Source organism: Lipotes vexillifer, unplaced genomic scaffold (genome assembly GCF_000442215.2).
Source record: "Lipotes vexillifer unplaced genomic scaffold, Lipotes_vexillifer_v1.1 scaffold1043, whole genome shotgun sequence".
Lineage (NCBI taxonomy): Eukaryota > Metazoa > Chordata > Mammalia > Artiodactyla > Lipotidae > Lipotes > Lipotes vexillifer.
Genome location: NW_006769301.1, coordinates 210,423 through 224,581, shown reverse-complemented (window position 1 = coordinate 224,581; position 14,159 = coordinate 210,423). Strand labels below are relative to the sequence as shown.

The 14,159-nt window shown below is 38.6% G+C and overlaps 1 protein-coding gene across 3 annotated transcripts in view; it reads right to left on the bottom strand.

The window, feature by feature from the left end:
- The window catches only part of GABRA4 (gamma-aminobutyric acid type A receptor subunit alpha4), a 66,666-nt gene that overhangs the window by 50,728 nt on the left and 1,779 nt on the right, over positions 1-14,159 (bottom strand). The gene's annotated exons all lie outside the window — the stretch shown is intronic.

The following is a 14,159-nucleotide window of genomic DNA, read 5'->3' as shown; positions in this document are numbered from 1 at the left end:
CACAGGAGTGAGGAGGAGAAAAACCATAATGGCTGCAAGGAATGCATCTTTGGCAAGTTAAGGATATTGGTAAAAACTTAAACACAAAAATGAGTCATGTCACCTTTAACAATAGGTAACCCGTCCACTGGTAATTAGGACCAAAGTCAAGCTCTCCTAAAAGTTAGACCTATTTATGCTCTACCACCTACTTGCTGTGTGATTTGGGGCAAGTTACTTAACTCCTCAACAGCAGCAACAATAACTATCAGGCAAGACTGTTGACGGAGGTCAAATGAAATTGCTCCTATGGGACCCTGAACACAGTTACTCTCTCGTGAAAGTACTTAGCAGGTATTAGTTTCTCTTTTCTTCCAATAATGGCCACTACTGAGATTCTTTCCTACGTCTAAATAAAGCTGGTTCAGAAACAAGCATATGGGTGTGTCTGGCAGAAGGGAAACGTGGGAGCATCATGACAATGGGCTGACACAGATTTTAGACAAAGGAAAGTTGCTGCAATCTGGGTTTAGCACGATGCTTAAAATCAGAAATTCTGGAGCTCAATTCTGGCTCTAACACTTTCTAATTGTATGATCTTGGTCAAGTCACATATCATCAGAGGTAAAGGTTTTAATGACTATTAACTGAAATAATACATGTAAATCATCTGTCCCAGTCTCCAGAACATAATGTGCTCAATAATGATAGCAATTGTTATTATACATATCAATTTTAATTACTAATAAAAATTTTAAATTGTTGCAATCTTGAACATCATTTCTTTTTTTTTTTTTTTTTTGCGGTATGTGGACCTCTCACTGTTGTGGCCTCTCCCGTTTCAGAGCACAGGCTCCGGACGCACAGGCTCGGCGGTCATGGCTCATCAGCCGCTCCGTGGCACGTGGGATCTTCCCGGACTGGGGCACGAACCCATGTCCCCTGCATCGGCAGGCGGACTCTCAACCACTGCACCACCAGGGAAGCCCTGATTTCTTAAATGATGGTTTATAACACTGTATGTCCAGGGGCTACCTATTCCATACTGGAAAGAATAACATCTGCTATCAAGATGGACTATTTCCCTTGAATAATGGTTGGGCAATCGGACTTAATGCCCAAAAGACAAAGAATAATTGGCATAGCTTAATGCCCTAGGTCTAAAGTTACCCTCATAAAACAAATGAGAATATCTCTCCCTCTATATGGTGAAGACTGAGCCACAGAAAGAAAACTAGTTTGAAGGGGAAAGAAAATTCTTTTTTTGAATAAGTATCCTAAGAAAAATATATCCTTTGGAAGTATAGTGAGAGAAAAAGTAGAGATCAGGCTGATCTGCCATGAGTTTTCATTTTTAAAAAATAACACCTTTGGAAAACAGAGAGAATAAGTATGAGAAGTTAATTGAATTTTTATTTGAATGAGAAATTGAAAACAACAACAACAAAAATATGATAGTAAAGCCAAAGTGTTTCAGGAATAGATAGGTAATCCAGGAAGCAAGTAATGTGTGTTGAACCCTAGTAGATGGAGATTTCATTCAAAAAGATTCGAAAGTGGGAAAAATCACGCTGTTTGTTTCTTAAGGACAACAACTGCTAAAGTGTTAAAAACACGACTTCAGTGCAAGTCAGGACAAGGAGAGATAAGTTACTCAGAGCAAATAAGGTTGAGTAGGTCCTGACAATAGGACTGTTTGATGAGAATCTTGAGAAATCCAGTTACTCTGAAAATCAATTTAGGATACTGGTTCTCAAACTTTAACTGGATCAGAATCACCTGGTAGGTTTGTTAAAGTACAGATTGCTGGACTCCACCCCAGACTTGCTGTTAGAGTAGGTCTAAGGTGGGGCCTGACAATTCGCATTTCTAACAAGCTCCTAGGTGATGCTGTTCACTTCAGTTCACAGAAAGCATTTATCTGTTTTCTAGAACAGTATTTATTTACCAAACCATGTCCTGTAAAATATTAATACCATAGGTGTTCTATTGAAGTGGGGGAAGGGTAGGAGAGGGAGGATTTAGGCCAATCATATTTTTCCTTATACATTTATTTTAAGGTGTGTGGGTTTATGCTAATTCTTAAGGTTATAATGATTCCATGATAATAATGAATCTTTTCAAATTCTTACATAACATACTACTTTTTCAATGATTCTTGAAAACTGCTTGGTATTTGTGACATTATTCAGTATTTGCTTTATAAGATCACAAAAGTCTTTGAGATTGAATGAGATCCTAAAAACGTATAATTGGTAGAGAAATTTCATTCGGATACCCATTCAGTCAACATTTATTGAGTGACCACCTGCTGTATGCCAGGTTCCATGCTAGGCCCTGGTGATACAATGGTAAACCAGACTCACTCGCAAGTTCCCTGCCTCAGGGAGTTAACATGCTACTGGGGGAGTGAAAGTATAAATAGTTAGGAAATGAATTAAATGGAAGAATGCTGTCATTCATAAGAGAAACAAAAGAGGCCAGTAACAGAGTGAGAGTCTGGGAAAGCCACTCTAGATTATTTAGCCAATCTTCAAAGCAGTGACTTTTAAACTGAGATCTGGATGATGATCACGAGCCTTTGGAAGAGCTGAGAGAATGCATTTCAGGTGAGGAGAACTTCAAGGCGAAAGGCTCAGACAGAGCACCTACTTCTCTGGCCATATTCTGAAAGTGGTATGTTTTAAGCAACATATTTATAATATATGTTATTGTCACTGTTTTAAACTTGTATAAGAGGTTGTTAAGGGCTGAATTATGTTCCTCCTAAACTCATATGTGGAAGTAGCACCTAGTACATCAGAATGAGATTATATTTTGAGATAGGGTCCTTACAAGGGGAATAAACTTAAAATGAGGTCGCTAGGATGGGCCCTAATGTAATAAGACTGGTGCACTTGTAAGAAGAGATTAGGACACAGAAACATACAGAAGAAAAACCATGTGAAGACACAGAGGGAAGATGGCCATCTACAAGCCAAGAAGAGAGAGCTTAGAAGAAACCAACCCTGCTGACATCTTGATCTTGGACTTCTAGCCTCCGGAATTGTGAAAAAATAAACTTGCTGTTATTTAAGCCAACCAGTCCGTGGTGCTTTGTTACGGCAGCTGAAGCAAATGAACACAGAGGTTAATCATCTGTCCTGTGTTCTTTCCCCAAGTGTTCTCCCTCTGATACGCAGTCCAGCTCTGCCTCTGTTTATAGGCTGTGGTAAGAAGTTTGATTTGTATCCCGTAATCATTGGGAGACCGTCAAAGGTTTGATGTAAGGAAAATATATGATCTAAATATATGATCTGAATCACTCTGGCAGTTGTATGGACAGCGAATTATAGGGAGGCAAGAGTAGAAGGCTTTTCTAAGAGGCTGCTGTACTAGGCCAGGTGAGAGATGACGATGTCCTGAACTAAGGATGTGGCAGTCGGGATGGAGAGTGGACAGATCAAGGGGCATGTATGTGTGGAACTGCTCTCAAGAAATGGGGTTCTTCCCAAAGAACAATAAGCAGAGATACTATTACTATTTATTTAAGGCCTACTATGTGCCAAGCAGGATACTAGGCTCTTCCTATATGCTATTTCATTCAATCCTCACAACACCCTCCAGGGATGATACTTCATGAGAATTTTATGGACATGGAAACTGAGCTCACAGAGGTTAAATATTATATTCCAGAGCCAGAATTATAACCCCCTGGATTGATCTACAAAGTATGTTCTAGAGTTACTATGTTGATTATATCATTAAATAATAAATCAACCATTAATTACTTATATATAATTTTCTATCTAGTACATACCATGCCATACCTACCTCTCCCATTTTGTTTCATGAGTAGTTTCTGAACTACGTTACTACTGCAGCTCTTCCTATGCATTGCTCTTATTCTTATAATAGCCTGCTTGAGTCTTTCTCTCCTTAACAGCAAAGATCAGTCTTAATCCTCTTGGAAATCCCAAATGAGCATAGTGCTTTACACATACTAGGTAGTGAAAACTATGTATTTGATTGTGTTCCTAATATCATTCCAGCAGTGATTTTAAAATCTCCCCAAAGGAAAAAGTACTGGAATTCATTTGTTACATCAGTTAAGCTAAAAATATTTCCTGATTAAAGTAGAATTTGTGTTTTATTTATATTTATATCCTCTCCCTGAACAAATTCCAGGCCTTACATGTAATAGGTTTCCAATAAATCAGTTTTCAATGAATCACGGTCGCTATGCAATTAAGAATAATTCTTAGAGACGCTTCCTCTAACACTGCTGTTTAGGATGTTCAAATCAACCCTCCTAAGAGCATAATTACATAGAAACCAGATAATTTTCAGCTTGGAAGGACTTCTCATAATTTTCTATGCGTTTGTGTAACATAAAAGACATCTTTTATTTTAAAATCTTACTACTTTGCTAATAGGGAAATAGTTTTTAATCCCCCAAATATAGTGGACAGTTCCTAAGGCAAAGTGATCTTCAACAGTCTTTGAAAGAAGGAGCCAACACCACCAGGATCAAATTCAGAGGAATACTCCCATCTTATTAATGAATCTAATAACTTTATTATTTGCTTGAAAAGTGGGAAGGCAATTAGCATTTCAGAAAATTTCCCACTGTTTACTTCAGATGTAGAGACCTGGACAAAAATATCACTTTTTAATTTCTTCTCCAGTAATAGGACCCAATTTGCTATCACACCCAGGAAAGAGACTTAAACAGTTCTGCAGATGCTGAAACGACTCATTCCCTGCTCTCCACATTGCCTCCCCAGCCATGCGCTTGAGGAAAGATTTCTGGGTTTTCAGCCACCTAAATCCATGCATCCAGCTACGTCTTACAAAACACTATTAATGGGTCTTCCCAAATCAAGAGACTTAAAGTACTTAAGAGGTACAACAACAGCAAGGAATCTTAGTGAAATATTTAAATAAGGCTCTACTTCTCTTTGTCACTTACAAAATATAGAAAAACTAGCGTTCCTGCATATTAAACAAGGAACAGATGTCTATTGATATTGTTGAGAAAGCAAATAACTATAGAGCTTTATTTAGATGACCTTAAAGATTAGTGCTTCCTTTATGGTATGATCCTATCAATCCAGCTCTACTTTTTAAATATTAAAGGCATCAAATAAATGAATAAATAAAGTACTAAAAACAACAATAAAATGTGAGCAAAAGATGAAAATGCAATTCACAGAAGGAAAATTCTTGTAGGCAATAAAGATTTGAAAAGATGTTCAACCACATTAGAAATCAGAAAAATACAAATCATTTCACATTAAAATACCATTTCAAGTATATATATATACATATATATTTATATATACATATATATGTGTGTATATATTATATATATACACACACATATATATATGTATGTATACACATATATATATTCTTTTCCAAAGTGTTCAAGGGTTTGTGGATCCTGAATCTCATATTCACTGTAAATGGGAGTTTGAATTTGTAAAACTACCACAGAAAACAGTTTGGCATTATCTCATCAAGTTGAACTCCCACTTACACTAAGATCCAGAAAAATCCATTCTTGGATATATATGCAAAAGAAACTCTTGCACATTTACAGCAGGAAATTTGGGCCAGAATATTCACAGCAACACAATCCTGGAAACAAGCAAAACGCCTATTGCCAACAGAGCAGATGAATCAGCTGGTTCCTGTGCAATGAGTGTATCACACAGCAGTCAAAATGAATGATCTATAACAATACACAACAATAAGAATGAGTCTTAGGAATACACAATTAAGTGAAAAAAGCATCAAAAGATTGTAAATAGCATGTTCAAAACAATTAAATTTTTAAAATTTCAATTTATTAAAGAGTAAAGTTGAGCTAAAATGATATTCAAATAAAGCAATCCAATAATTTATTTTTTTTTAAGTTTTTATTTTGATGTGGACCATTTTTAAAGTCTTCATTGAATTTGTTACAATATTGCTTCTGTTTTATGTTTTGGTTTTTTGGCCACGAGGCATGTGGGATCTTAGCTCCCCAACCAGGGATCGAACCCGCACCCCCTGCATTGGACGGCAAAGTCTTAACCACTGGACCTCCACAGAAGTCCCATGCTATGCAATAATTTAAAAAGGACTCAGAATGGTGGTTACTTTGAGTGGGGAAGACAGGCAAATAGGATGAGGGAGACCATATAGCAGAGTAAGTTGTCAAGGTTTAATTATTTAAGTGGGTTCTATTTTATTAGAGTAAATAAATGAATAGAGGGATAGATAAAAAGAAGGTCCACAGATATGGGGACCAATCATGGTACTGTGTCACGAGCCATGGATTATTAATTCAGAATCCAGTTCTGTGCAGCAGAAGCTTTTTTAAAATAAATACATAAAAAAGGCCTAGACAATAAAGCAGCTATTTGTTTAATGATATATGAAATGCAAGTTGATGTATTTTTTCATCTAAAAGAAAGCTAACATCCCAGTGAAATATCATCTAAATGTTCACTAAGTTATTGATAACCTATATCTAGATTTTTAGTGCTTATTTTAGGAAACAACAAATGCATTTTGCATATTCTTGCCCTAAAGAATCTGTAAATATATATTAGCACCGGTACATCTTTTTTCTTAAACTAAGAGCATAAGAAAGTAAATTTGTGTTCTGGATTCTACAGTCTCTTCTTGTCACACAGGCATCTTTCTTTCAGTTATCCCTTCCCTCCACTCTAATATTATTCTCTACTTGTCTATTTCCAGTGGTATACAAACAGCTTTAAAAAAGGCAACCTTCCCTCTTTCTCTTCTCTTTCGTATTTAAACTTCTGGGGGAGAAAAATACCTATGCCTAGTGCCTGGAATTCTCCCCTTTCTATTCACTCCATCATCTATTATAATCTAGCTTTCATGCTCAGGATCCACTAAAATTCCTTTTGTCAATATCACCAGTTTTTCCCTATCTACAGCACTTTTCCTACAAACTTTAAAAAAAATCTTATTTCTCTCATTTTTAAAAAAGCTCTCTTGATGTTACTTTCTCCTTCCATTTACCAGCCCATTTCTCTGCTCCTCTGTACAAATGCCCAGAAAGAAACTCCCCATTCTTTCTGGAACCCACGCAATCAGACTTTCACCTTCATCATGCCACCAAAGCTACCCTTGTCAAACTCACTGAAAATGTAGATATTGCTAAATCTAGTGGTCCATTTTATGTTCTTATCTTTCTTTGTCTGCCAGGAGAATTAGACATAATCGACCAGTCCTGCTCCACACTGAAATACTGTTTTCTTTCTTTATTTAACATCTGGTATGTACATTCTCTTTGAGGTGTTCCTCCGACCTCAAAGGTCACTACTTTTCAGTCTTCCTGGGACAGAGATTCCTCCACCTCTTTCCCCACCTCTTAACACTGGGGACTTCGGAGCTCAATATTTGTACCTTTTCCCTATCACCATTAATTCCTTGGTGATCTCTTTAGTTTTATGGCTTTAAATACCATACATTATTGACATACCCAGTATCCCTGAATTCCAAGCCTATCTTCACTTTACATCTAATGAGCAGCTCAAACGTAACATATTCACATACAAATTGTTCAGCCACATCCCTAAGCTGCTTCTGCCACAGTCTTGGCAGCTCCATTTTTCTAGATGTTCAAGTCCCAAACTCTGGAGTGACACCTGACACCTCCCTTTTTCTCACATCCCATATTCTAGCTGTCACCAGTAGACTAGAACTTTGAAAAATAGGCAGAAGCCAACCATTTCTTACAATTTTACAAACTTCTCTGCCACCAACTTGGTCAAAATGTCCATCATCTCTTGCCTGGTTGATCTTAAAATCCTTTCTGCAGTTGCCCTTGACCCTGACTCACTGTTCCCAATCCAGCAACCAAGGTGAGCCTTTGAAAATTAACCAGTTCAGGTCTCGCCCCTAATGGAATCCCTCCATTTACTTCTGATATGATTCAGAGTAAAAGCAAAGTTCTCACCAGCCTGCAAAGCTTTATACTACCTCATCCTTATATCACACTGACCCCTTCTTACTCCTCAGCCCCGTTACCTTCACTGCAGCGACAATTCCATGCTTACCATGTCTGCACGTAGAGTTACTTCTAACCAGAAGACCTCACCCAAATGCAGCTTATGCTCTTACCTACTTTGAATCATAGTTCAAATATCACTTCAGGGACTTCCCTGGTTAAGAATCCGCCTGCCAATGAAGGGGACACGGGTTCGAGCCCTGGTCCAGGAAGATCCCACATGCCGCGAAGCAACTAGGCCCGCGCGCCACAACTACTGAAGCCCACGCACCTAGAGCCTGTGCTCCACAACAAGAGAAGCCACTGCAATGAGAAGCCCACGCACCACAACGAAGAGTAGCCCCTGCTCGCTGCAACTAGAGAAACCCTGCACACCCCAACGAAAACCCAAAGCAGCCAGAAATAAATAAATTAATTAATTTAAAAAAATATATCACTTCATTCAAGTCTCTCCCGCCTAACTACTCTAGTTAAAATTGCAACCTCCTCCCCTGCTTTGTATTACTTGATAGGAGTTATCAACATCTGACATACTCTATATTTGGCTTATTTCTGTTGCTCCTTTTCTGTCTCTTTCACTAGAGTATCAGCTCAGGAGGGCAGAAAACAGTGTCTCCTTTGTTCACCAGTGTACCAGACGCGCAGGCCCAGCGACCATGGCCCACGGGCCCAGCCGCTCCGCGGCACGCGGGATCCTCCCGGACCGGGGCACGAACCCGCGTCCCCTGCATCGGCAGGCGGACTCCCAACCACTGCGCCACCAGGGAAGCCCTGATCAATGAATTTTTGATGAAAGTGAATAAAATGAAATATCTCCGTGTGGCCAGTTCTTTTCTTACTTAATATCTGAGAAGAACTTGAGAGGTGTCTCATACCTCCTTCCTAAGATATTCCATTCTCTTGACTGTAACTCACACTCTCCTAGTGCCCACATATATCACAGCCTACTCCTTTTCATTTTCCTCTGACAATTCTATGTTTTCTGCCCTTATTTCACTTGTCAATGTCCCTTCAGGCTTGGCTGTGGGCTCTTTTCTCTGCTCTTTCTACATTCTTCTCTAGACATCTATTCTCACAGCATTACATACTGATGACCCCAGACAAAACTCTCCTCTGATATCCAGACAAGTACAATCACTAGGATGCCACACATGTATCCTAAGATTAACCTATCCAGGGATGTCTTGATTTCACCCTCCCTCCCATTACTGTTCCTCCTCCAATCCTCTCCAATTTAAATAACACTATTCTCTGTCCATTTTCTTAAAAAAATCCACGAGTCATTTTTGATTTCTCCCTTTCCTTTACCACCTATATGGAATCCATCACCAATTCTTTGCTGAATTATACCTTCAAAATATATCTCACTTTTATCCATTTATATTCATCTTTGCTACATCTACCATCTTATTCCAAGCTACCATTAACTTAATGGAGAGAACCAAGGAATAACAAGTTTTTTCATTGGTCTCCTTGCTTCTAATATTGTGCCAACTTTATATCTAAGCCTTTCTTTTTCTTATGTGGCAGCCAGAGGGATCATGTTACAATCTAAGTCATACCATGCCATTCCCTCCACCTAAAAATCTCCAGTGATGTCCAGGTTCATAAAAGGAAACTCCTTTACCAAAGGTTTTGTATGATCTGGCCTCTGCTAACAACTCCAAGCTAGTCCCGTGAGATTCTTCCTCTTGCTTTTCAATTCCAGGCACACTGGACACCCTTCACTGTCTAAATCTCACTAATTTATTAATCTACCTTAGGACCTTAGCACTTGCTTTTTTTGCTGCCTGAGAACAACTTTTGCTTACTCTTTCCATGTCTGTCACCTTTAGGTCTTAGCTTAAAAGACTTCCTTGTCCACTGTATCTGAAATAGATCTCTCACCCAATTTATTCTAGCATACTATTGGATTGTTCCATAACATTGTCTTTATTTATTATTTGTGTCCTTGTTATTTTTATCTCTCTACACTGCTTAGCCTTTATCTGATTCAGAATTATATCTTCACAACTTAACATTGTTCTTGGCACATAACAGTCTCTCACTATCTATTAGTTCAACAAATGAATGAATGAATGAATGAATGTGACAAGTCAGAAGAGAATTAAAGCTTTATTTTTCTGTTGCCCTGGGCATTTCAAGTGTTCATTTCATCTTTATACTTTAAAAAATATATTCTCTGTCAATGTTCAATTAATAAAGCTAGCACATGGCACATCAATTTACTTTTTAGGTTGAGATATAGATCATTTGAAAACACTGCAAAGAAGTTTTTATTTCTGTGGGAAAATTCTTCCAAATTTACCTAAGTGTATACACTCCCCCAGTGTTTGCTTTTCCATTTTAAAATGTTATTAGAGCTTTAAAATAAAAGTTCTCATTTCACTCCTCTGGGGGAAATGTAGTTTTGCTTATTTTAATGACCTACTTAGTAACAAGAAGGTCTGTTAATGAAAATTTGACTCTTTTTCAACAGACGGATGCAAAAAAAGTCTTACAAGTGGTTGTAGCAGAAGACCAGCTGCCTGTGATTGTAGCAGAAGACCAGCTGCCTAAGGGTTTAAAGAGTGAGAAGCGAGTTCTGGCCTTGTCAATTGCTTGTCAATTACTTGTCAATTACAGGGTTATTGGGTAATTCATTGCAACTTTTCTCAGCCTCCTCTCTGACAGAAGGATGATGCCTGCCCTGCTTATCTTTTTGCCTTGTTGTGATAATCTTATTAGACACTGTATGTGAAAATGTTTTCAAAATTGTAGAAAACCCTACTCATCTGGAGTCCTACTGTGATGAACAACCTTGCAAAACTGACCCTACTGCTCCATTGCCATTTCAGAGAGATTGTGGAAGACGATCTAAGGCAATCATCCCTGTTTATATGTATCTGGAAGCATTTATTATTCCAGATCATTTGCCTCAAAAGACTGACATGCACAAAAGGTTGTATAATCCTCCAATAAATGGAAGTGGGTAAGGGCTGGCTTCCTAAGCTACTTCCTGGTGGTTAGTACCTTAGCTATGCATTTTTAAGACGGTGTGTAACAGTGTTGAAAGTGGATACGGGCCAAGGGGATGATTTTCTAGCTCCTTTGTGGAATGGTTTACTGTGTGCTGCTTCTAAGCAGGTGCAAGCTGCTTCTGCATGGTTAGCAGACTGATTTGTCAACGGCCGGAAGAACTCTACCCCTTCAGATGTCCCAATCTAGCTTCTCTCACTCTGCCTCCTTCCTTCCCTTCTCACCTTTCCCCTTTCCTTCTCTAATGGAGAATGTGGGAGACAAGGGAAAGGAGATCTTGGAGGGATGAAAAGCAAGAACCATTTCAGTTCCTTTTACTTCCCCATTGCAATCTGTGCTGCTGAGTTAAAAATATATAATTTCATTTCCAAATCTATTTCAACCCTTGCCTGGCCTACTGAGCAATCACAAACCTTCCAATTTCAATTCAGATCTTTGCTTTTAGCTTTATTTTATATGGAACACTGCTAAGTTGTATAAACAGATATAAAGTCAATGCTCTACAGAGAGCAGAAGTAGGATTAAAGGAACCAGGGAGTAAATCTGTATTTATAGCACACTGGTCAAAATCTGAATTGTTTTCATTTCATTTATAAAATGCCAAACTTTCCACAAAGTATAAAATGTCAAAGAAGGGATCATACCTGTGGCATCCAAGAGTCTCTGCTAGCAATGATTTTTCTTATTATTTTCAGTGATGCTCATTTATAACATCTTGTAAACAGATTACACATTTTCTGCAGGTGAGAATTACTATTCCTCTGTCACATTTGGAATACTATGTATTTACAGAGAATGACCCACTTCTAAAAAATGAATTACATTTACCACAAATATTTATGAGCAACAACCCCCAAAATTGTGCTACATGGTAAGTTATTAACAATTAATCAACTGCTAACACTTAAAGTAATGTGAATTCAACCCCTTCCCATAAAGCTATAAAAGGATCTCCAGGTGGGCAATGAAGATCACTTGGCAGAGACAAATAAGATGACTAATATTGCCCTTGAAACATTTTAGCAGTACTGCAGCTGACCAAAATCCAGCAATGTCTTATATAGGTTGATTTCATTCATTTTATTGTCTATATATTATCATGGGAGAGGGTAGTTGGTAAAAAAGATGCAACTCCAATGGATCCCTTCTTCTTTTTGAATTATAACTTGCATTATAACCAACGGCATAGATATGATTTTAATTTTCAACATTAAATAATAAAACTATATGATTTCAATGATAACTTTTCACTTTAATTTAGGTTCAGGGACATCAATTCACTAATGAATATTTAAACTACATGAGATTTCATACTTCCATCATTTTTTTCAATGAAATGTCAAGCGTAAAAACTTTATGGGCAGATTTACTTGAAAATGTCAAGCTTAAAAACTTTATGGGCAGATAAATCGTCTTTTATTGATATAATACAGCCTTAAATGGCATCACATCATCTGAAACCTTCTCTACAAAATTATTTTTAATCTAAAGTGATAATTTCCCAGTCACTTATGAAAGATCGTGCATTGACAAATGATTCACTTCTGTAAGGAAGCCTCTTTTCAGATTTGCATGAAGCCAAATGCGGTGCTGAGCATCCTACCCCTGGAGAGGCAATGTGAAAAGAACCAAGAGAATCTTTCATCCTTCTCATCCATCTTTATCACTGTCAACATGCAAAAACTGAATTAAAACCTTCAATGGCGCCCTGTAACCTTCTCAATAAAATCCAGAAAAAAAGTGGCTCCTGATTCCAGAAGACCGGATTCCAGCCTATCATTAATATGCTATGATTCCTGTATAAATCACTTTCTCGTTTGAATCTTCAGTGCTCTCCTTTGTTAAATGAGAAGAACAAGACTAGACAGACCCTGAAGACTCATCCAGCTCTAATCTATCCACTTCTCTTTTATTTCCAACAATTCTTTCTAGGCTGGGACCAAACAACTTTGAAATAATGTCTAATTCTGTCCTCTTTCCCAGGAACATGCTGCTCCCTTTTACCTTCTACACTCCCCATCTTCTCATCTCTTAAACACCCTCCATAGGAAGCTTAAATGAAATGCTTCAGTGCTTCTAATATTATGATACTCATCACGGAGTATCTGATAGCAACCCAGTCTTCATGGGTTTGTCTTTTAAATACACAACCTGATCTGGGTTCACATCCTGCCCACGCCACTTATTAACTGTGAACTTGGACCAGTCGCTTATCTTTCCAAGCCTCAATTTCTTCCTCTGTAAAATAGGAATAGTAATAGCTTTCTCTTGGGCTTGCTATGAGGGTTAAACAGTAAAGTATCTATATCCTTTAAGATACAGCCTATGTCTTATTCAACTCGTTTCTCAAGAGGGTAACTAGCTCAGAGTACTGGGAAGAATAGGAACTTGGTGGTCAAAAGCCATGGGCCAACACTTTGGGTGAAGACACATGTTCTCTCTCTGAACCGGACTGAGAGGGTGTTTGAGGTTAAGAATAATATCTTGAGATTTCTGTGAACCTGGTGCCTAGCACAATGCTTGCCACAGAGATTCTCATTACATAAGCAAAGGGGCTATGGATATGGAAAAGAACAACAGTGCTGTTAATGGATGTGTCTCTATTAGACCCTTTATACACATTTACTGAAAAAAGAAATAAAGCAGAAATACCCGACCCAAAGTCTTAGGAGGGTAGTAAATGCCACCTCTGCAAATAAAGTAAACTTTCATCCCAAGGTAGAAAAGAATAGGAAAGGACTGGGCTCTCTAGGAGAGCAGGCAGCTTGTGCCCCTGATTCCTGTCCTAGGCAGAACAGGGTCGAGGTTTTGGCAGAGGGACTGATTCCACGTGGGAGGACAGGGGACTTCGGATCAGCTGTGTCAAGTGCAACCTGCTCTGAGCAGTGGCCAGGTTAGGGGGCCGTACATTCGCGGGGCACAGCGCAGCAGGGCAGCTGAGCCTCGAATTCCCATTTTGGACACTTCCCCTTCAGCCTCGCCCACCCGGCAGTCAGGTCCCGGAAGGTAACTGGTGTTCCGGAGAGGCCAAGCTTCTGAGGGGGCAGGGAGATGGGAATGTACGGGTGGGGGCGGGTTTCTGGTCAGAGGTGTCATCAAAAGAGGAGAGAGAGAGAGAGAAAAGAGACAGAGGGAGAGGGAAAGGGAAAGA